Raw genomic sequence first — 26,024 nt, 5'->3', positions numbered from 1 at the left:
CTCTTTAGACCACTTTCTCATTTAGGCATTGTACTTTGCTTAAATGTGTTTTCTTGTAACCTAACATGATATTTATGCAAATTTCTACTTCAAACATGTTTACAAGACATCACTGATGCCTACATTTCAAAACATACCTCATTTGTTTATTTTAATTTCAAAGTACTTCTATAACCTATAAAGTTTCCAAAATTTATAGTATTGCAAAGCTTAGTGTTCACTTTTAAACTTCCAATGACGCACTTTCGACAATGTACAGTTATTCATCTAAATATATTGAGTCTTTATCTTATCCAATTTACCCATTGTTGGACTTCAGTCTAAAAAGTAAAAATTGTGAGATTTTCAATTACCATTTGTAGTGCTTCTTCTTTTTCACAAATGGAGTTTAACTTAAAAAGATTACTCGTGATTTTTGGCAAACACTTTAAAACTTCCACATGTCTATTTAATCATCAACATATATCAAAGATTGAAGTTCAAATTACATCTCATCCTAGCTTTAAATCTACATTTAATACTTGATCATAAAAATTTAACAATAGAAAATATTGCTGCTAACTTACTTTTTTTCTTTCCCCCAAAATTGATTTCTTACTCTCCTTTTGATTTCAGATCTCGAATACCCATAATAATAACATAATACATTGTCTAACTTTGTTTCTTTCTATTTTTCTTCTCTTGGTACCATGTTCGTACACATACAGACTATAAGTCTAACATTTTGTTTTAAGCAATTAATACATGTATGGTCGTGAGACATAATTATGATTTAGTCAACTTTAATATCTCCAACTATGCCTTTTATCACATACTTTTTATTTTTATTATGAAATCTAGAGTAAGTAAGTAATTTGTATTTACATTTTCTATTTCATTATAAATTTGGAAACTTGATTTAAAATGCAATTTTCATTGTATTTTTCCTTATAGTTAATACACAAGATGAATACCCTTATGCTTATCATATTTTTCTAAAACAAAAAAGTATATGTGAAGGATAAATTTTCTTATGTTTCTTCTTCTAAAAAACAAAAATATATTTTTTTAAATATTACGATTATTTATCCTTCAAATGATTGTTTTTGGTACAATCACTAAATTGAGAATGCACTATTTTCGATGATTGATATTCTTACTCACTTCTTAAAACATCATTTTACTTTTCAATTTCCAATGAGTTCCTAAACTCTTAAACATGTTTTCATAAATACTCTGACTCCTCATAAACTTTTATTTGTCTTGACTTAGACAATTAGTAAATTTTTAAAAAAGCGTAATATCAATATTTTAATAAAAAATTCCCTTAATGATGACTTAAACCTTTAACTTTAATTTATCTTTTTATTATTTTACTATTTCATTTCTAATCACTCAAATTGCTATCTAGACAAGGTGATTTAATTTATCATAACTTGCATCGCCTCTATATTCTTCGAATATTGTTTTATTATAGTAAGAGTGACCATGGTAGTATTTCTTCAGAAATCCTCGATCCTTTCATAACTTATTTTATAAACGACACTTATATAGCCTTTACATTCGAGAGGTACCAAAACCTCGTTGCTTACCCTTAGTGTGTATCTTTAGAAACTTACCGTCGATCGCTTCTTTTTCATTCGTGCTAGCCCTTCTTATTTCGGAATATGTACTTTCCGAATTTAGTAGCCAACCCGGAAGTGAACAAATTGTTCTTAATCCCTTCTTTATTAGATGGCGAATTTACACTTAGTGCTGATTTAGAATGCGACTTAAGAATCAAGGTCGATGTAATGCTAAATGCAATTGGTGCTTCAGCAAAACTCGTAACGCACTTTTAAGTTAGATAATATCTAACTAGATGATCTTTTCAACTAGGTCGCCATGGTTGGATCATGATTTCCATGATCCTAATTTCCCACAATCTAGACGACAAAACTCGAATTAAGGAAACATTAATTTGATTATAGATAAAGAATTAGGCTCTTCCCTTGAGGAATTCACCCAAAATAATCAAAGAGCTTTTCAAGACACCACCTCTCCAACTATACTATTGTATGCGGCTGAGTTCTAATAGAATATGTCTTGAATTGAATATTGGGACAGAATTCTTTCAACCGGGGGAGACTGTGACAACCGTCAAAATTCGAGTCGGTTCTAGATTTAAATAAACTTAGTTGCACGTATAGGCATGATACATACTAGACTTTGTAACTAGATGCTAAGTTATAACCTACTAAAAACTCGGAAAGAAGTAGAATCAATGGATAATGTACTTAGATTTCACATTGTTATGTGAATTCTACAACTACTTAACTGTAGAGAGTATCCATATTCAGGTCACTCTTTGACTCGAACACCTTTTCATGAATCATATGCACACAGTATGCACTTGCCGTAGTAGTAGAAATTAGGTCGGAGTCTCGTGGAACTTGAGTCAAAGTTGAAACTATGACTAGTATACTTGGTTCTTCAAGTTCACTTGAATCTTGGAACCACTACACATAAATGCCAATAAACCGACAAAAAGCAATTACAAACATTATTTATAACTATAAACGAGTTATACGACTCAAAAATAATTTGATGCCTCCAAAATTCAATCTACCTTGATATCTAAAGTTTTGCAAAATCCGAAAAACCCTAAAACCCCTAAAACTCATATTTATAAACTTTAACCTTAAAAATCCTATAAAAATAAATATGAACTTGATAATATTATGTTATCATAATAATTATTATGAAATAGAATCAAGGATAAATAAAAATTAAGTTATTAACATTTACCCTTGATTTATAAGTCAAAAATCAAGAGTTTTATGCATAAAAACTAGGTCAATGTGTATATTTTATAAAAAGTTGATATATTTATAAAAGAATTGAATTTTCTTTATAATTAAAAGAGAGGGAGGGCATTATACCCTCAAAACCGTCCACCCTCTTCCTAAGACACTTCCCCTCTTTCCAAAACACATAATCACTTCTTCTCCCTCCCACTCCATCTCTTTCACTTCTCTCTCTCTCTCTCTCTCTCTCTCTCTCTCTCTCTCTCTTCGATTTCTCTCTCACACTCTCACACACATTTTCTCTTTTCCTCTCTCTATGAACCACGAAAATATCCAGAAATTAAGTCCAAGAATTTCTTTCATTTTCTTCAAGTTTTCATTGATTTTCTTGCATTTCCTTCTTCTTCTTCTACACCTTTCTCTTAGAAAATTTGTGTGGATGTTCATTCACTTCAGTTTTGACGATGATGGTGGTAGGTGTCACCCAAGAACAACGTGCATTTTTTTTAATGGTGAAATCCAAGAACCAAAACCTATGTCAAACCCTAAACTACGGATTTTTACAAGTTTTAAAGGTTGATCTACCTTGTGCATCCAAGTTTTTCCTTTGAAAAGATCACTATGAACAAAATATGTCCATGCATGGTCTTCGAACCGACATGAATGTGATGAACACCAAGCTAAAGAGCTTGATGATCAAAGTACATTGTTAATAGTGCATGTAAATGATTTTATTTATATAAAAATCTATAAATCCTTTTCTATTCGAAACAAAATTTCCTCAGAATCCCAGTAAGATAATATGAGGATTTGGAAAATCCCAAGAGTGTTTATCATTTCCTTGATTTACTAAAATTGTTACAAGAAACCAAGGCCATAAATCATATAAAATACTTTATTAGGTCTATAAATCCTAGATAAATTCGTGCATGACCCTTATGGTAGATAATGACCTCTCATTAAGTTTCATTAGTTTTTGTTACTGTTGAGTGTTGTTTTGAATTTTTTATTTGTTTAGCCCCAATAAATCCCACAACCACCTTAGAGAATGTGAAAAGGGTATCTAATAATTTTCGCAGCTCCTAATCTTTCTTTAAGACGCATAAAAATACTTTTAGAATTCTTCATAATGCATTCCTATTTTTTCCTGATATTTGTATTTATAATGGACTAAAAACAGTAAAAATAGTTCTACTTATCCAAAATTCATGAAAATTTACAAGGAGATCTTATAATATATTAGAACTTTAAATAGTAATTTGGTTGATTTTTCTATTCAGTGTGCTGTTTTTTTCTCTATTTGATAAGATTAAATACACTTCAATCCACAAAACCAGATTCCAGTATATAAAAACACCTTTGGTATTTTTGCCAGATTATTTGCACTGTAAATGAAGTTTACGAAAAGTCTACGAAAAGTCTGGTGATTTACTTTAACTGTTTAATAATTATTCTCCAACTAATGATTATTTAAGAGGATAAAACAAAGAAAAATACAAGACTAATTGAAAAATATCTTTTATATTTTCACAACTTCTTTATGTATAATAACAGTGTTACAAAAAGTTTGGGTAATTTTGAAAACTATTTTCTATATATTTCAATTTTTACTAAAATAAATACACAAAAATCATAAAATTGGGTTAAACAGTTTAACAATCTATTTTTTTATTTTTCCAGCTTAAGAATGTTTACTAACAGTAATACAAAATGTTTGGGAAAATTTTGAAACTGTTTTCCGTTTATTTCAATTTTTATTAGAATAAATGCACAAAAATCATAAAATTGGGTTAAACAATTTAGAAATCCATATTTATATTTTTCCCAACTTAAGTATATCCAATGACAGTATTATAAAAATTTTGTAAATTTTTATCATTTGGATGCTATTTTTCATGAATTTATATTTTTACGAAGGCTTAAAATTTTGGAAAAATAGTTAATCACATCAAAAATTCTAGGGAAAGTTTCTGGAAGACCTCTGCTGAATTTAGAATGAAAATGCAAAGTTTGACAATTTTTGGAAACTGTTTGATAATGTTTTGGATGTTTAGAAGCTTAAAACAACTTTAAAGGTCTTGAAATACCTTTATTAATATTACAAAAAACTAGAAAATTAATATCCAAAATTGCCTTAATCACATGAGTTATAAAATTTCACTATTTCAGAAAAATGTTTGTAACTTATCAATATGAAATTTTGAAACAATATTAGTATAATTTTATTGTAGCAGTAAGTATATTAGCGTTAGATTTCGACCACAGACTCACTAGCGTATACCATTATTGTAGGATTCGGTAGTGGTACAAGTGGAACTTAGATCAAGACATCATTTGCATCATCTCAATACATTGTGAGTATTCATGACTCCCCATGTTTTCGGTTTTTAAATGTTTTGGGGTGGAAAACCATGTCCTAAACTATTTATGTTCGTTGGATTTATTTTTACTCATATGAAACTTGGTTGCTATATTTCGTATGTATGTGTATGTTACTTTAATTCATGGGGACTGTATCGACGTTAAGTCCCTAGAATCATTCGACACAACTCATTAACTCTTTTGAGCCTATAGTTATTATGGATAGAGCTATCAGGAGGTAGACAACTCCTCACTCGCACGGTTCACTTCAGCGTATTTTACCATTTTATTCTCTATGTTTGCGATACACAGAATAGTCAATAGGGCACGATTCGGTCATTAGGTTGGGTTGTGAACTCATGAATGGAATCTTTATGCACATACGAAACTGGTATACACATGTTTGCACCGACACTTGTATATTCATTTAATTAATGAAACTTGTATACTCATTTTAGCAACGAAACTTGTTTACTTGTTTTAGCAATGAACTTTATTTCCCATGAAAATATGAACTTTGCATCTCATTTTGGCAACATACTTTGTTTCTCATGATGACAACGAATTTTGTTTATACAAAATTATTTACTCATTTTAGCAACGTACTTTTATTTATGGAAACTTCTATTAAACATTGATTACAATTCATGAAACCAATATTATTTTTAATCTGTGACTACTCACCAACTATTTTTATAGTTGACGCTCGTGTTATATGTTTTTTCAGGAATCATCTGGTAAGAGGCACGTATATACACAACACTTGTAGGAGCATTTTCATGTGTTGACTTTTATATACATTGTAATTTCTTTTAAAATATTGTTTAAACTCATTGTAAATTTGTAATGATTTTTAATACTATGGTTGGTGTTGTCTTTTAACTTTTGCTATGAGACCCTTTGTGCTGCTACGCCCCGTATTTCCGCTTTAACGGGGTGTGATAGATATGGAACCCCATCCACACTCAGCTTGTGATGAGATACGAGTCCCCACCTACACTAATCTCCCTACCGGGCACATACAAGTATCACAAAGACAACAAGTATAACTAAACATATGTTACTGCCTCGGGTACCACCCGATATCGGACCGAAATCCGAAACATATAGATTGCATCAAACTAATCCGTACATCGGATCTAAGTCCGGTATACACTAACATACACACAAACATGCTGACATTGGTGCCTTAGACCCGTTCCTACTGGAAAAAACTCACCTCGGAAAGCTGACTATAAAATCCTACAAATAACCCCTCGCTGCTAACCGACAGATCCCTAAACTGCTGATCTCTCGACTCCTCGAGCTATTAATACCAAAATACCACTTAGTCCAAATCAATAATCCTCCTTAGGGTAAATTGACCATTTTACCCCTGATCTAATTTGGTCCATGACCTAGGCCCAAATCCATCACATCAATGGCCGAATTCCACATAGTCTTTCCAAGCCCTCTAATGGCCCACTTATGGCCCAATTTTCTAAATTGGGACCAACTTCTCAAATGGGCCTTCCCTCAAGCACAACATATAGTATAGCCTATTAAGGCCCATAATCATATAGTCTAGGGAATTGGCCCAAAAGTCTCACTGTCTTACGAATGCCAGGCATTCCCTTATGGAACGCTGGGCGTTCCTTTACAATCCTAGTTGCGAGTCTCAGCGGGAACGCAACGCGTCCCGAGCTCTATGCAGCACGTTCGTGTCCTCATTCCAAAAAAACTGGCCATTAAGCACTTAATTCTTAAGCCATGCTATCCAAACATAGATCCAAGCTGCTTAATACCTCTTAAATCGTGAAGTCACGAACTTGATGACTTTCCATGCACCTAAAAGTCCCAATCTCAAGAAATAGCAATCAACTTCCATAAAGATGAGCACATCTCTTGCATGAACCCATTAGGACCTTAAAGATGGAAACTTTTCTGCCTAAGGGACTCGAATAGCTTAATGGGTGGCAACCCTAAGTCCAAAAATAGATTTGAACCATAAAAATCCATTCTTGAAAAGAAAAAGGGACAATATCCAAGAGAACCTAGATTTATGATGTAGGAGCACCAAGATGAGAACTTTATACCATCAATATGCTGGAAATGATGTAAAACCTCTGGATCTACAAGCTCTCTTTAATCTCTTGCTTCTTAACTAAATACCTTCTTCTTCAAATCACCAAATAATACCAAAATGCTCAAGGTAAGATCAAAATGCATGCAAGAGGCTTAGGGTTTCGTTCTTAGGGTTAGATAGGATGAAGGCTAAAGGAAATGAGGGTTGGAGGTGAGTTAAGGTGTTTAATGGGGTCCAAGACCCAAAAATTAGGGTTTAGTCTGCCAAGACGAACGCAGCACGTTCCCTTAGGGAACTCAGGGCGTTCCCATGTACGCCCCGTACATATCTCGTACGCCCCGCTTACCCGGTTTGGCCCAAACCCTTCTAACTTCAAATGGCCATAACTTCTTTGTTATAACTCCGATTTTGATGTTACTTATATCCATGGAAAGCTAACGAGAAGCCCTACACACATAAACTTTATTTAGCCTGAAAGCCAACAGAACTTAAATCCAAAATCCATAAATGGCTCGAACCAACTGTTGGATTAATGTCTAAGTCCATAACTATAATTAGTAAGACTTGACCCGACCCGGCATGATCCATTTGGGTTGCATGGCATCATGCATTTGGATAAGACTATAATGAGAGAAATAAGATACTTATGGTTATTAATATATTATAAGTTCTAGTATATTAATAATAAGAATAATAAGATTATTTAATTAGTATTGATCAAGAATTAATCTAGGATTAATTAAGTGATCAAAAGAAGACTAATTAAATATATGGGTTGATTGTGTAAATCATCCATACTTGTATAGTGGGCTAATGCTCCATGGATTATCTAGTTGGGCCAAAACCCGTATGATGCTCCATAGTGTATTTGAACCCATGGATCCAAGGAAATGGAAAGTCATGACAATTAGGGTTTACCCTAATTGTAACACTGTATAAAGATCTTATTCTTGACAAAATCGGCCACTAGGATCATTCTAGAGAGGGCTAGCCGATTTCATGAAGTGTAGAATTCTCTCAAGTTATTCCAAGTGTATTTGGTGTTGTGTGAACCATTTGAGGTGTCACACTTGGGGCACTAGGCACTCAAGCTTCATGAAGACTTTCTACTTGAAAAGGTATGTATTCTATCTTTTTATATCCATTGTTTTGTATGCTAGATTAGGATAATACCTTGGATGTTCATATTTGCATGTATAATAGAGAAAACATAGATCCAAGGTATTTAGGGTTGCATGTACACTTAGGAGTGTTAGAATGCTCAAAACCCAACATGGTATCAGAGCCTAGGCTTGTTTTCTTGTTATACTTGCAAATGTAGCTGAAAAATCGAGTTTTGATGCTGTCTGCCCACCAGACTCGCCGAGTCCATGAATGGACTTGCCGAGTCCAAGGAAAAAAGCATCCAACTCGCCGAGTTGGTTCGTGCACTCGACGAGTTGGACCCCCAGACAGCATAAATTCGACTTTTTTGGCTGGAATTGGACTAGGAACATTACCCTAAGATGTTTTTGAACTTATAAACCTGTTTTTGATGTGGTAATGTTCATGCTAATCCAATTTTAAAGATAATTGTCAATAGATTCATGTTTTGTATTAGTTTAAGGTTTAGACTAATTACATGAAAAGGTTTGATTTGAATTATCTTGTTTTTATGAGTTGTTTAGATTAATAGAAAAGTTGAGTGAAATAGTTGTTTTCAATCCAAATTAATCTAAGAGTTTATTATAAAATGTGTTTTTGTAACTTGTCCTCAAGTTATATGAAAAGTCACATTTAAGTTTCATAAAACTCATAAAAGTTGGCAAAGGTTACAAAAATGAAGAGTCTAGTTCTAATTAAATGGTTTTATGACTCCATAACTTGTCCTCAAGTTATGGAGGACCAAGAGTCTCTTCATTAAATAATAAATAAAAAAAAGTGTAACCTTAATTAATTCCATAAGTTATAAAATAAAGAAAAGTTAATTCTTTTATTAGTTTAAAGTCTTCCATAACTTGTCCTCAAGTTTTGGAACTTGAAGAGTTTTTGGATTAAAACTACTTTAAACACATAAGTTATGGAATTAATTAGTTTTAAATAGTTTCAAAACTTGCCCTCAAGTTTTGGAATTTGTAAAGTTTTCTCTTATGAATATTTTAATTCCAAGTTAGCCATTAGAGATTTAAGAGTTAAAATTCAACCCTTATACTTTATAATATTATAAGTTAATAATATATATATATATATATATATATATATATATATATATATATATATATAAGAGTAAAGTCAGTCTTACCGCTAGTACGCCTCATTCACGAAGCCGGTCTATAAGGTGGGTATAAGGTTGTTACCTATAAAATGGAAACTTAATGGGAGTCCACTCTCACCCACCGCTTGCTTGACTGGTGGAGGGTCGTTAGCCGAACGGGTTTCACAGAACTATAATTCTCCCTTCATTAAAAGTATTAATGATAAATACTAACTAACTAAACTCTTAACAATACCCAATCTTAGTTACTTAGGAAAATGTGAATAAGGTGCTAATCCATGAAATTACACTTTGCACTTTCTTTAAGTCGGTTAGTGGAGCGTGTGTGGTTAACCGGCGCACTAACTCGTATTTAACAAGGTAGGCAAAGGGTAACTTAATGTTTATCATAGTATCGATGGAGCGTGTGTGGTTAACCGGCACATCGATTGAGGGGTAAACACTTAAGGGTACCAAGTAATTTTCATGGTTACTTCACACGTTGTTTTGTGATCCTCGACATCCCAGTACGAAACCTGAAGGGCACACTTGAGATTGAAACATGCCATTGAACAGTTCAATGAATCTCAAAGATCTAGGAGTTTCAAAACCAATTAAAACCTAATTATTATTTCGTTTTTCATGGTGGAAATTGGTGAATCGTCATTCACCTACCTTCAAATATTTTATAGCTTGGATTACGGCATCCCTCTTCTAAGTTATAAAATAGTTTGTTGGGTCCTAGCCTTAGTATTTCAGATTGGGTGTCATATGAAGGACTTTAGATCAACTATCTTGAATATCTCCCAAAACATGTCTGGTTTAGACATTTATGATCTTCCCAAATCTCTTGAATATCTCCCTAACCCACAAGTTCAAAGTCACTCAAGCCCTAATCGCAAGGCAAGGTCTAGGTGTGATCACATCTTGGAGATGTAGTCACATATTGACAAGCCGGGAGACAAGGGTGTCAAAGTCTTGAGAAAGTTGGTGGTTCAACTACTTTCTAAGTCACATAGTGAGTTCTTTTGGAACACCTATGAAACAGACTATGACAAGACCCTTAATGATCTTATCTATTTGCTAAGATCAACTTCTTAAAACTTTATGGACATTGACAATGAGGACATTGGATATCTAGTAAAGCTCTCTCTTCCCAGTGGAAAGGGATCAGCCATAGTCAACTCGGTTGACCAAATGGTAAAGAGAAAAGCTAAGTCTGTGATACTCCCGTGTACCATTATCAAAGGGTCCATATATTTATATTGCCAAAGGAAGGGTCATTAGTTGCGAAGCTGCCAAATTTACCTAAGGATGTTAAAGTCAATAAGTTTGACTCTACTTCAGGTAAAGTCCACTATCTAACTCTGCTAAGTTTCAATTCTGAGATTCTTGATACATGATGTGACTGGGTCACATGGTGATGTTTTAAGAATCAAAGAAAAGTGAAGAAACTTAAAGAAAGAATATGTTGAATCTGATAGCATAGATGGATTTCTATCGCGTAGTTTGAAGATCGGATTCTTGAGCTACTTATTAGGAGTTATGAGATGTTTCTTAGGAATAGATAACAACAAGTTTTTCATATGGATTGTAAGGATAAGTTTTTCCGCTAAGTTTTTAAAATAAAAGGAAAAATGATGATTTTATTTATTTTAAAATATCCCTACAATGGCATTTGAGGAAAAATTGTTGCTTATATGATTCCATTAATAGCTAGAGTGGAAATATGAAATTGATTCTTTCATTTGTGGTAATGTCTAAATTTACCAAATAAGGAATGATTCTCATCACCCAAGCTTCAATTGGATCGGGACTTGGAATCATGCAAGTTGTATAGCATGATGAATGAGAACTTTCAAGTATTGGAAAAATTAAGACTAATTACTTGTTCACATGTATGTGTGAGTCAAGTGAAGGACTAAGGGATCAAGTACACATTCTTGTGCACTGGTCAAGTCTACCACAAAAGATCGATAAGACTATTCGTCATAATTTACTATAGCTCAGTAAATATGGTTATACTTACAAGCTTAAGTGTAATTCTGAGACATTGGAAATAGGTTCCAACGTATGGCTGAGCGAATAAGAAGAATCAACTTAGGCAGAAAGATAAAAGTTTCTCAAATCTAAAAAAGATGGGAGAGTACTTTAGTATCAGTTTTATGATCATCTTAATGATTTAGAGACCTTATCACCATTCATCCTCTAAGTGAATTCTGATAGTTAAGAAGAGGAGTGATGAATTTTTGAAGTGGTTAAATCAAGAAGATGAGTCATACTTCGTTCCAATACAAGTCTTGGAGTTATACTCTAAAATTGTAACTTGAGTGACATGTCTTAAAGAAGGTTTAAAGCACTTGTCAAATGTAAGAGTAAAAGTTTTCTACTCTTGTACATTTGAAATTGGTAAGTTGTGATGTTTTGGATAAAACAAAGACCAACTTAGGCCAATTGTGTGAAGTGTTTGTCTTGATTAGAATCCACACCATCTATCGGATGTTTGAAAAGGGAGTCTTATAGGTCAAGAGGACAGTGGGAGTCTTAAAGGTCTTGAAAGTCTCAAGATCTAATCAAGAATAGAACCTGAAGTTCTTCACTAGCACACGACTTGAGGTTTATAACCTATCGTGTTGACATATTTTGTGCCCATTCCAGTTAAAGTTGGCTTTGCATATGAGTTCTTAGAGTTCTCAATGTATTGCACAACAACTTGGAAGCAATGGCAGGCCCTTGAGCTGCCAGGTGGCAAGAAGTTATGATTAAGTTCAGTCCATATGAGTTTGGATTTGTCATTATCCTTGTCTTGTGACTATGGTTTTGACAATTCACATGGATAAGAACACATACACCATTAAATCTAAGTTTCATAAGGTTTCTTTCCGATTCATGAAAATGATGGTGAGGAAACACTTTCACTAAGTAGATTTTAGCTAGATAGCAATTGTGATATTTGCATTCTCAAAGTCGTTAGTGGAGCGTGTGTGGTTTACCGGCACACTAACCTGGACTTGTGAGAAGTGGCATAAAGGTCTAACCATTATGATTACGGCATCCCTCTTCATAATTGTTTAGACACACAAGTGTGCTATCTAAGGGAATGTGTATGTTTTTGATAAAGTTTTATCAAAACAATCTAGAATTAGAAATCTGAACTTTGGTAAGAAAGTCAGCTGATTTCTGAGTACATGTCAAAGCTAGTGGGAGCATAAGTGTTATGCTAATAATCATCATGTTAGTCGGAGCATGATAATTATGATAAGTATTGAAAGTTAGCAATGTTAATTATAGAAAACAAAAGGTTTCAATTAGGAAAAGTTGTTTTGCTATAATTAAGGGAGAGGAAATTATACTTCATCTCAAATCTATAAGCTTAGATCATGAGGTTTTAATTATTTAGTCAAGGAAATATATATGAATTTCATGTTCGAATGGCTCAACATAAGGAAATCCTGTATATGGGTCCATTATTTGCGTTCTTAAATTCAATTATCATTACGGCATCCCTTTTCATAATCTGAACTTGGCAAATAGAAATGGAAATGTTATAGCAAAAGACTAGTTTGGTCTTATGTGAGACATCATGAATTGTGTCCCATATGCTTCGGATATAGGATCGATTACATGTGCTATATTCATCATTTATAAAAAATTTCCAAATGCCTGCGGCATTAAGAATGGAAAAGGTTTAGAACTAGATATGACTAAAAGGATTAAACAATTGTCGAGGACAATCTAAGGCTTACCAAATATTGGTTGCTCAAGGATAATTGGAAGTATAGGGATAATTCTGGAATGACCATATTGACATAATCTGTAAGGAGGCAACTCTTGTTCAGAACTGATAGTCAAAATGAATCTGGAAATGTTTCAAAGTTAGAAATTTCAATCTGTGTAAGATTAAGGAAACTTAATGCAAGAAGGATGTTTCCAAGGAGTTGATCTCCTTTGGAATGCTCTGTAATGATTGTTGCTAAGTCTTTGTGAATTTGTGCATAATCATTACAAGAGGATCAATGCATATAAGTTTAGAATCTAACAGATTTCAGTAAATGGCATGAATTTGGAATTCTTGCATTTGCAGTAAGGATTTGGAAGTGTGAATAGAGAATCATTGAAGTTATGTTCAATTGATCTAGTTCACAAAGTAAAGATCATAGACAAACATAGTACGCATACTTGGTGTATGGCATGACTAGTGTTTAGAAAACATAGTGTACATGCTTGGAGCATGGGACAACTATTGTTTTAAATTCAAGAATAAAGTTGATAGCTGAAACAATATACAATGAATAATGTGTAATCATATGGTGATAAATAAAAGGTGTTTTATTTATGTTCATAGGTTTTGATACCATATTGGATTCAATTATTATTGTGTTTCGCTTTGCATGTTTTGACTTCCCGAATAAACTAGGTTATTCTTTCGGAATGACTAAGTTATTCAAACCATCCACAGTCGGTCATATGTTGGAAGTAGATATGAATTAAGACTGTCATGGGTTGGCTTGTAGAGGTCTAAGGTGTTGGACAAAGGGCTACAACACTCATGAGTGCTCATAAGTTCTGAGTATTGGACTCAACCCGCGCTCATTGGAATCATTTCATGGATTTTATCACGAGTGATCATGAGATGATAGACAGAAGCTTTTGAGAGCTACGATTGCATGTCAGTTCCTGAAGTCATACACAATATTAGTTTTAGACTTTTCCAAGTGGGAGACTGTTGGATTAATGTCTAAGTCCATAACTATAATTCGTAAGACTTGACCCGACCCGGCATGGTCCATTTGGGTTGCATAGCATCATGCATTCGGATAAGACTATAATGAGAGAAATAAGATACTTATGGTTATTAATATATTATAAGTTCTAGTATATTAATAATAAGAATAATAAGATTATTTAATTAGTATTGATCAAGAATTAATGTAGGATTAATTAAGTGACCAAAAGAAGACTAATTAAATATATGGGTTGATTGTGTAAATCATCTATACTTGTATAGTGGGCTAATGCTCCATGGATTATCTAGTTGGGGCAAACACCATATGATGCTCCATGGTGTATTTGAACGCATGGATCCAAGGAAATGGGAAGTCATGACAATTAGGGTTTACCCTAATTGTAACACTATATAAAGATCTTATTCTTGACAAAATCGGCCACTAGGATCATTCTAGAGAGGGCTAGCCGATTTCATGAAGTGTAGAATTCTCTCAAGTTAATCCAAGTGTATTTGGTGTTGTGTGAACTATTTGAGGTGTCACACTTAGGGCACTAGGCACTCAAGCTTCATGAAGACTTTCGACATGAAAATGTATGTATTCTATCTTGTTATATCCATTGTTTTGTATGCTAGATTAAGATAATACCTTGGATGTTCATATTTGCATGTATAATAGAGAAAACATAGATCCAAGGTATTTAGGGTTGCATGTACACTTAGGAGTGTTAAAATGCTCAAAACCCAACACCAACACCTTTAACGATAGCGTTGGGATCCAAAACACAAACCAAATAATTTGATCATTCCAAATACATCATCAACCTCCAAATGAGAAAAGTCAACTCTTAGATGGTTCTAACTCAAATAATTCCCACTCCTTGATCACCACCCCGGAATGGAAACGATTCGTAACGTGGCGTTACATTTAGTGCTCGCAATATGTAACTTAACATATTCATTTACTAGTTAGTTAAAGATAACTAGAACTCCTAAAAGCACAAAGCAAGCAGCATTCTAGCATTGAGTACACATAATCAAACATGTCTTACTCAGGCCATTGTATCACTAACTAATCTATACTAGCATGCATTTTGTAAAGCTGATAAACATATAACAGGAACATAAGGATTAAGGAATCCTTCCTACACCCTTAGCCCTAATCTAGCATGCAGTTCTCATAAGCATATCATAACATAAACTTGCATGGGTAATTTGGGAGTACTTACTTGACTTCGGCTGATTGCATGAACAACACCCTTTTTATATTTTTGAAATCCTTTTCTCTTTTTCAAAATTCCTTTCATAAAAATTCTTTTCTTTTGAAAATTTTCATACCAAGTTCTTAGTTTGAATTCAGAAACACCCAAATGTGTACCCGAATCACTCAAACCAAGGCTCTGATAATAAATTGAAACATTCCAAAAACACGGTCCAAAAATTTCATTTTTCATTTATAAAATAATACCATGCCAACCCAAAAACAACTCATAAAACCATAAGTAATAGTATCTCAAAACATCATATAATAATGTTGTATCAAAATAACATGTAAAATATCAGAGTAAATCCTCCCGGCTAAAAGTTGTGGTGTGTGCAATACAGTCATCCCGAGCTCTTCCCGCTACTAGCGAAAGTACTTGCAACCAAAATTGAAAACTATAAGCACGAAGCTTAGTGAGTCTCCCCAAACTACCACATACCATACATTTAAACACATATAAAATACATTGGGCCCTTCCCTGCTACATCGGGCACTGCCCGACATCGGGCCCCGCCCGGCATTCGACCGCATCCGGCATCGAGTCGCGCCCAACATCGTGCAAAGCTCGAGATACATACAAGCGTAACTACTAATACACATTACATGATCATAATCACTTAACTATATACCTATAAGCATTCCTCGAGCCCTGCCCGACATCGCACTGAAATCCAGAAGCATACAAATATTCCCTGAGAACTGCCCCGACATTCGACTGTAGTTCGGAAACATATAAATACAAACACATACAAGAATTACAAAGACATCAAGCGTACTAACATTCTTTGGGTACCGCCCCAAGATCAGATTGAAACCCGAAAAAAACATATAAACTTGCATCGGTCCTCGCCCGACCTCAGACCTTAATCCGGAACATAGTAACATACAAAAACATGTTGGCCTTAGTGCCTTAAACCCGTTCCTACTGGAGGAAAACTCACCTCATAAGCTAACTATGAAATCTCGTGTGAGGAATCTCTGACGGCTGCTCCAACAACTCCCCTACTATCATTATCACAATAACACTTGGTCAAAATCTGATAATCCTTCTTAGGGTACAATGACCATTTTACCCCTGGTCAAAGTCAAAATTCTGGTGAAAGTCAACATTTTGGGTTGACTCAACTCGCCGAGTTCTATAAATCAAAAACCCTGAAATCTCGATCCAAATTGTCAAGTCATCCCACTGACTTGCCGAGTTCCCCGGCTACTCATCATTGCGATTAAGCGAATGAACTCATCGAGCCATCCTCAGACTCATCGAATTCTACCATATTCAAAATCGGGACAACTCGACTCAACGCGTCGAGTTCCTCTATGGACTCAACGAGTTCCTTTGTTTGTTTGGGCCATCTTAACGGGTTAAGCACCTATTCTTCAGATATAAGCTTCTTGTTTCTCATATACCCTGAAAATGTCCTTTTAAGGGTAAAGTTTCCAACTTTACCTACTAATACCCCCATTTGACGAGTTTAGCCCAAACCGTAAATCTGTAGGACTTAGATGTTGGTCTACAAGTCATCCAACTCCAAACTAAAGCATACAAACAGAGATCTAGGCCTTAGACATCATTTGGACACGTAAAGCTTTTGCCTTTTCCTCCATGCATGGCCTTTTGGGGCTAAAAGGCCAAGATGACATCTTAGAGCTTGCATGGGGCTCCAATGGCATAAAGTTTGCACCTTTATGCCACAACAGCCCTTCAAGATCCTAGATCTGCAAGAATACCCACTTGGGTCGTCCATTTCCCAAAAGCTAACATTCTTGGGCCAAAACCCCATAAAAGTGAAATAGAGAGATCTATAGAATCATTGAGCAAGTTTAAGACTTTCTTACTGAAAATGCTTGAAATGAAGTGGAGTTTATGGATCCCCTCTCTTCCTCTTGAGCCCTCTAGCTTCCTCTTCTGCCACAAGCTTCAAAAACACAAGTTTTCTATCAAAAAGGTCTCACAAGCTCACACAAGGCTCTAAGGTTTCGTGGCTAGGTTTTTAGGACTTGGAGGTTATAAATGAGGCTGACATAAGGGGATTAAGATGCTTAAATATGGTGCAAAACCTTGAAATTAAGGTTTCACTGTGACAATACTACTCGTCTACTTAGGGCTCCTAACTCGTCGAGTAGGTTCCTGAACCCGCATCCCAAAGTAATCCCTATTCAACAAGTCTTGACCTCCAACTCATCGAGTCCTCAGATAAAAGTCAATAAATTTTTATTTAAAATACATACAAGGAACCAGACGTCACAGATTTGGTCCCAATTTGAAAGATTGGGCCATGATTGGGCATTGGGTGACCATTTTGGATTTTAGGCCTTCTGAGTAGTTGGTTTGGGCCTTGGCCTTGGGACAAGTTAGATAAAGGGTAAAATGATATTTTAACCAAGCTTAGACTTTTAGTTATGAGTCGGAATCCAAGTATTAATTGGATGTCATTTTTGATGATAGAGTGGTGATTTTCTGGTCCAGCAGTTAACGATTCATTGAGAGATTTCGTAGCTAGAAGTAAGTTTTCCACACAATTTTTAGTGGGTCAAAGGCGCCAATATTGTCCTATGGTATGTTATGTTAGGATGGTAGATGTATGTGTGACTCTTACATATGTATGTGCTTGTATGCTTACTGGGCAGGGCTCGATGGTTATTCTATATGCCATTACTTGTTATACTTTGTCACACCCCCGAACCAGACGGTGGAAACGACCGAGGGCTCGCCTGACTTTAATCGAATATCATCACAATGAATATACATGAATCATAACATAAACGTCACCATGCTTCAATATATTACAACTGGAATTATTCACATCAAGTACATTGTTTTAGTATTACACAATCATAACTTAAATAGTTTGAGTGCTTTTAACAACATAACATCTAACATTACTTCATATTACTCTTCCACTTACCTGTTACCTGAGAATACAAGTTATTTTGGAAAAACATCAACATATGAAATATTGGTGAGTTCATAAGCATTGTTGTGATAAAATGATTTGTGTAGTTTGTGAAACCCAGAAAATCCGATATTTTCTTAAAAGACTTTTGTTTATCAAAGTGTGAACATCCATAAGTTGATGCATGAATGATTTTAAAAACATATATATACATACATATATATATATATATATATATATATATATATATATATATATATATATATATATGAAGAATATTTTGTATTATAGTTATAAAGTTTTGAGCGAGTAGTATTGAATTCCCCGAAAAACCCAATTTTTTCCGATGTTGAAATGTATTCGTGATTATTGACTTTTGTATTGTCTTAACGAATGAATATTGATTAATCCACATTGTATATTGTCCTAATTTTATCTACTTAGATTTCTCGTAAGCCTTAGCGACCGAAGAGAAGGGGAGCATTATGTCCCACTACTATCGTAAGTACCTTTGGCTGTCGTGGATGCGAAAGACACGATGGTCCAACTCGCACTTGATTACTGTGACCTTACTAGCTTTTCTAACGGGACACTTTGGCTCAATAGCACATAAAAGTTATTGAAAGTCCTTTATAAAATATTGGGTCATTGAAGGCCCAATAACATATAAGCGGTATCCCTTTGGGCCCAAAGATCATGTTGGTGGGCTTGCAAGGCCCAACAAGCATGATTTCAAACTCATAAGCCCAAAGTTTGTAGATTTACTCATTGTAGTCATCACGTATCTATAGAAGTGTTTTGATTTAACGATTGTTGTTTTGTATTGATTTGAGACCGAATCAATTCGTTTATAACGATTTTTGGTATTGAAGGTGTATTCATTTTCCGTTTTGTCATTAGTCGGGTATCTTGTGTTTTGCCTTAATGAATTAATTTGTTTAAAAGTAGAATTTGACCTTTTCACTACTTTTCTTTTATAAAAATGACACGTTTAGTTCTTTATATAAAAGAATTTCATTTTTAGTCCTTCAAACATTTTCTTGGCACTTTTGTATCATACAGTTGTTGAAAAGATAGTTTTAACCCAAAATTTATTTTGTTAATACCTTTAGCCCTTCTAGAATGGTATTTCTCATTTGAAACCCCATTTTTCACAACTTTCACAGTTTTAGCCCAAAATCTAAAAAGTTTAGATTTTTTATCCTTTTTGGAATTAAAAAGCATTTTTGACCTTTGAAATAGTTTTATTTCACTTCTTATCCCCTGTTTTGTAGAATGTTACAATTTAGCCCCTTAAAACTTCAAAATTTCGCAATTATGGGGTTATTGGGCAAAAAAGCCCATATTTAGCCCATTAAGCTAAATTTTTGCATTTCAAGTCCTTTAAAAATTCTAATATTCAGAAAAAGGATTATAGAAACTGTTTTGACCTTTTTGACCCTCAAGAAACCGTGACTTGATAGTTTTTAACCCAAGTTTTGTATTTTTGACAATTTAAGCCCTAAAATGGGTTTTATGTTAGAATATGTTCTTCGTAACCTTATAAGCTATTTTTCTTGACTTGTTTAGTGTAAAATAACTTAGATTCTGTTTTTTTCCTTTCTCATGTCTTAGATCTCGAATTAACACCGCTTTTGGTAACCTATTTGTCACAAAAACAGATAAAATCACACACATACATGCATAAAATCACACATAGCGTACATATACACATAGATCTACACATTTTCTTGTATTCTCCCCCATAAAACACATGAAAACCAAAAAAAGATGGGTATGAAGCTCACTTTTCTTAGTGGGCTTGGGCCATGAATGGGGAGGGAAAGAGAAAGAATTGGGTCTTGAGTGTTTAGCCCATATTATGACTCACTTAGATGATGTTTGGGCCCAAATAAATCAAAGTGTAATTTTTTTTATGACCTAATAGGGATAAATTAATTTGGTTGTGACCCATTAAGGCCCAAAATATTATGTTTCATGTATATGGGTCCATTTAGGGCCCATTAGATAGTTCTAGATTCAAGATGGGTAATTTGGAAGTTTATTAGTGCATTAGGCCCAATAAGGAAATCCTACTCCAAAATGAACTCAAATTGGAATTCTAAAGGTTTCCAATTCTTTGTTGACCATTTGTAGGGCTAGAATGAAGTATTTGATGAAGTCTTTTTGTTATAGAATAAGCATTATGAATGCTTTCATGTTATTGATTCATAGTTGTTATAAGTGTTGTGGTTACAAGGTACCAAAATTTCTAGTTGTGACATCATCCCCCCGTTAGAGGGAATTTCGTCCCGAAATTCTTTGTAGAGTCTAGTTTTTGTAAAACTCGAAGTGTTTGTTTTGAGTTTCGCATGTTAGTTATTTTACTAAGTCTTCATTTGTGAGAAGCATATTGTTCAGGACTTAGTATACTTTTTGTACACTCATGTTTCCAATAAATAGGGACTGAGGTTAGAAGTAGAGATAAGTTTTTTCTCTGCTTAGTTTTGTAATAAGTTTCTTCATCAATATAAGATCTGATTAATATTTACTCCTTGTGTTCTTACTTTTCATTCATATAATCATGATTTCTTTCTAAATCTCAATAGCAATTCTCTTTAATTGGTATCAGTGCAGGATTCAAACTGCATTGATCTGATTTTCGTTTTAGAATCATTTGCTTTTTGAGTAGTGTTTTTAATCAAAAAATTTCCAGGCATTTTGGTTCTAAAAATCACTCTTAATCTAAAAATCACTCTTGATCTTTATAGTCGAGTGATCGATTAGAAATTAGTGATCAATTCATTCGATCAATTCACAAAATCATCAAGTTTTTCAAGTTTATCTGAAAAATTCTCGTGTTCATCAATGTCGAACTTCAACATGAATACCATGACTTCTTTCTCTCACTTGCTTGGTTCTTCAACCAAAATTCCAATGTTAATCCTTGAGTATTGTGATCAGTGGGCTGATAGGATAGAGGATTACTTAAATGGAATTGATGAAGAACTCTGGAATTATATCAGTGAAAAAGTTCTACCTCATGAAAATGTTCAAACAATCGGATCATCTGCTTCTTCAAATGAGGTTGTTGCACAACAGAATCGCATGAAGAAGAATGAGAAAATATGTATGAGGGAGCTAAGAGGTGCTCTGCCTCCTGTGGTTTACAATTACATTCGTAGTTGTAAAACAGCCAAGGATATTTGGATAACACTGAAAGAGAAATATCAAGGAAGTGAGAAGACAAAGATCAATTTGTCACACCCCGAAAACCTAAGGCGGAAACATTTCCGGGGCGGACTCCACGTTGAGTATCAAATCCAATGCACATAGTAAGCAAAGTAAACAACCATTACATTACATATCAAAGTTTACATTTGTTCAAAATTAAAGTTGTACATTTGTGATACATAGTATATGTGACAACTGTCAATTCAGATCATTCTCGGACTCATGCATCTTTATAAAAAAACCATTCATGCACAACATGCCATGACCTAGTAGTATAAATAAGGTCAAAAATCTTGCATAAACTAGGATCCAACTAAGGTCTAGGACTAATATACTTGATACTTAATATTCTAGTAAGTTGCTTAGCTACAATAGGAAATGCCAATACTAAAATTAGAATAAAGCTTCAAGCTTTGTTATAATTGAAATAGGGTATAAAACTCTAAAAATAAATTAAAACATTCTAATTATACTTCAACATTTTGTTGAATATCAAACAATATTCCAAAAACCCTAAAGAGCCAAAAATCCAAATTTATAAATCATAAAGGGTAAAAACTTTATAAAATTCAGCTATAAACTTCCTAATATCAAATTTTTATTAATCAAATTATGGATTATACCAATGAAATAGAAATATAAATTATCATGCATTAATCATAATTATTAGTTAAAAACAAGATTTTTAAATAAATCAAAAATTGCTTAAAGAATCACTTTTATAAAAATTAGATTTTTATAAAATTAAGGAGGGATTTTTATAAAATTTGAATTGAGGAGAGAGAAGGCCCTAATCCACTCAAAAATCTAGCCATTCTCCCCTCTCCCCATGCACTCTCTTCCCAAAACTCATGATTAAACTCAAACCCACACTCCACCTCTTCTCTCTTCACTCTTCTCACTTCACTCTCTTCACACACTTCACTCTCTTCCTCTCTCTCTCTCTCTCTCTCTCTCTCTCTAAACCTACGAAATTTCTCTCATTTCTCTGCCAAATTTCAAGACTTTGAAGCCCTTGAAGTGTTCTTACTTCTCTCAAGGTCAAAACCAAGGTAAACAACAACATCTTCTTCCATAGTTTCATGGTTAAACTTCTTTTTCTTCTTAGTCTTCTCTACTTTTCGGATTCTATGCCTTTCCATGGCTAGAAATCTTTATTCTCCCCTTGTGGTTTGTAGATTCTCACCATAACACAATGCATGTGTTTGAAATGGTGAAAATCCGGGATCAAACCAATGCAAGAAGTGAAAAAGATGCACATATGATCATGTGACATCAAAATCTAATATTTCATGTTCTTCTCCATTTCTTTTGTGTTCATTCATGACCAAAAGCATTTAAACCATTTCTATTACATCTTGGATGCTCATTCATTCCATGCATGTGTTAGAAATCGGACTTTACCAAAGGCATGCATGATGTTCTTGTTGAAATACCCTAATAATGCACACAAACAAACATGCAATCTGCCATATTACTTTGTTCGACTTTGAAAGGCCATAACTCAGTCATTTCTTAACCAAATCATGATATTCTTTTTGTATTGGTTAGTTCCACGAGTTAACTTTCAAACCCAACTGATCTCACTGTAAAATATTAAATATCCGATTTTTGGCAGATTTTACAAAAAGGGTGTGCATACAGCTCTTTTTCTATGATCACTATTTTTATCTTGCTTAAACAATGGCCTTAAACCCAACCATAAATCTGAGGAAAAATACCTTAGAAGCTTAACTGTGACAACCATCAAATTCTGGTCAATTCAAAGTCAAATAAAGTCAACAAGTCAAACCGGTCAGCTCAACTAACCCTTGTGTACTAGGACTTACGTTCAGTATTTATTAAACAACTCGCTATTCTGATAAGAAATCATAAATCGAAAAGTACGTACAACTAGATCTCCTTAACCTAAAAACTGCGGTAAGTGGCAAGCCAAACCGATAAAACAATGTTGCATACTCATCGGGAGTGTGTAAGATCCTTAAGCAAGCCTTAACAAAATTTACAAACCTTGCATTGTGAAGCCGGACACTCACAATTGTCCCACATGGAACCTCTCTCAATCGTTGTCACTTAATCTCTCTCAAATATCTCTTTGTATGAGAAATCTCTCCAAGAATGTCAAATCTCTCCCAAATCTCTCCAAGCATGTGAAATCTCTCTCAAATATCCCTTTGTATGACAAATCTCTCCAAGAATGTCAAATCTCTCCCAAATCTCTCCAAGTATGTGAAATCTCTCTCAAATATCTCTTTGTATGAGAAATCTCTCCAAGAATGTCAAATCTCTCCCAAATCTCTCTAAATATGTGAAATCTCTCTCAAATATCCCTTTGTATGAGACATCTCTCCAATAATGTCAAATCTCTCCCAAATCTCTCCAAGTATGTGAAATCTCTCTCAAATATCTCTTTGTATGAGAAATCTCTCCAAGAATGTCAAATCTCTCCCAAATCTCTCCAAGTATGTGAAATCTCTCCCAAATCTCTCTCAAAAGTTCTCATAACTTTTTAGAATCATTCGAGTCATTCCGACCCTTAACCGGGTCAAAAACAGCTTAAAACGGGGCGAAAACGAGAAAAATAGGCTTTAGGAACCGAAACCAAGAAGAGAGGCCTCTCAGGACCAGAACCGAGCCTCTGTTGGCTGAGGCATGCGAGACCGAGCCTCGGTCTTTGCCCCTCTCGGTCTCTGCTCCTTCTCGGCCCCCGCCTCTCTGTCTCTACTCGGCCTCTCGGTCTCTGCTCCTTCTCGGCCTCCGCCTCTCTGTCTCTACTCGGCCTCTCGGTCTCTGCTCCTTCTCGGCCTCCGCCTCTCTGTCTCTACTCGGCCTCTCGGTCTCTGCTCTTCCTCGCCTCTCTCCTCTCTTCTCTTCTCTTCTCTCGGTCTCTATCCTCCCCTCTCGGTTCCTTCTCTCCCTCTTCTCCCCTCTCGGTTTCTGCCTTCCTCTCTCTCGGTTCAGCATCAGAAGACCGAACCTCGGCCAAATTTCGGGGTTTTGTCACTTTTAGCCCATTTTTGATATTTTTAACATTCTAAGCCCGTTTTTCGTGATTGTAAAGCGGGATTTTCTCCAGAAATTATATTTTAACATAATAAACTCTAAATATTCATAATTTGAACATATTTTGATGAAAATCATTATCTAAATAATAAAAATCAAATGGGTGAATTATTAAAGGTGGAGTGTTGACTTTGCCTTATCCAATGTCACAAGCAACCACCCCACACCCACTCTTTGAATAACCACACCTCCCCACCTTACCTAAGTCACATCAATGCCCCTTGCACTCATTTTCCACCCATTCCCACGTTTTTAGAGCTGGAACAAACATCCTCTCTCCTCATTTCTCTCATTTGCCTCATTTCACTAAGTATCAAACACCACTTTTCTCTCAAACTTTTTCTCCACCAAACTCGAGATTCAAGGCTGATTATCAAGTGTTCTTCCACATTTGGTAAGCATAATCCATTCTCCTTGTGATTATCTCACTTATTTCCACAGAAATCAAAGATATCTTACACAAACTCCATCATATTTGTGTTAGATCTTCAAATCTTCAAGCAATCTTCCCAAGTGTTCTTGAGTTGAACACCCCTTCTCTCCATCATCCATCCACTGAAATCACTCAAGGTGAGTTCATACCCCTACATTTTCATGTTTTCTCAAGTTTTTAAGGGGGGAATACAAGTTAAAACAGCAAGAACATAACTAAAATTTTCTAATAGCCTTCATCAGAAATGTTCCACTCCATTCATTGACTGTTTTGTACAACTTAAACATTTTATTTTTCAAAACTGTTTTAGGTGCAAGTAGTTCCACTTCTTAGCTTTAAAATGACTAGTTGCACATCTCCATATGATTTTTCTACAATTTATGGTGATTTTTACAAAACAGCCTATCTTTTCAAACACAAACCCGGACCAGTCTGTGAATATGAGCATTCTAAGACAAGTTAAAAGCTTCCAAAAATCATGATAAAAATTGTGAGTAAACTAGACTCATTTTAGGAACTCTCAGAATTTACAGATCTAGTTTTCGACTTCGTATGATTTTTCTAAAACAGTGCTGAAAGACTAAGAATTAATTAACAGCTTCTAACTATCAAAACACTTTGTAACATGTTGAGCAAAGTGTTAAATCTTTGATAACTTCATATATTACATGTATTTCTTGTTATGATATATTTATACAATAGGAAATTACTTGCTGAGTTGATCATAGTTATATCGTACTATACGTTTGACTTACATAGAGTGGGATTCTTAAACACCACAAAGAAATATACTAAACTATAATAGGTATAGTTAGGGTACATATACATTTCAAACATTTTAATAAACTATAATAGGTATAGTTTATGATCATTTACATAACATACTGGTACAAAAAGGGGGTACAAATACAAAGTACCGGGTTTTTATACAAAAGGGGGTACAAATATAAAGTGCTGGGTTTTTATACAAAAAGGGGTACAAATACAAAGTGTCGGTTTTTATACAA

The sequence above is a fragment of the Lactuca saligna genome, chromosome 1 (genome assembly GCF_052625555.1).
Source record: "Lactuca saligna cultivar CGN05327 chromosome 1, ASM5262555v1, whole genome shotgun sequence".
NCBI lineage: Eukaryota > Viridiplantae > Streptophyta > Magnoliopsida > Asterales > Asteraceae > Lactuca > Lactuca saligna.
This window is presented reverse-complemented; position numbering follows the sequence as displayed.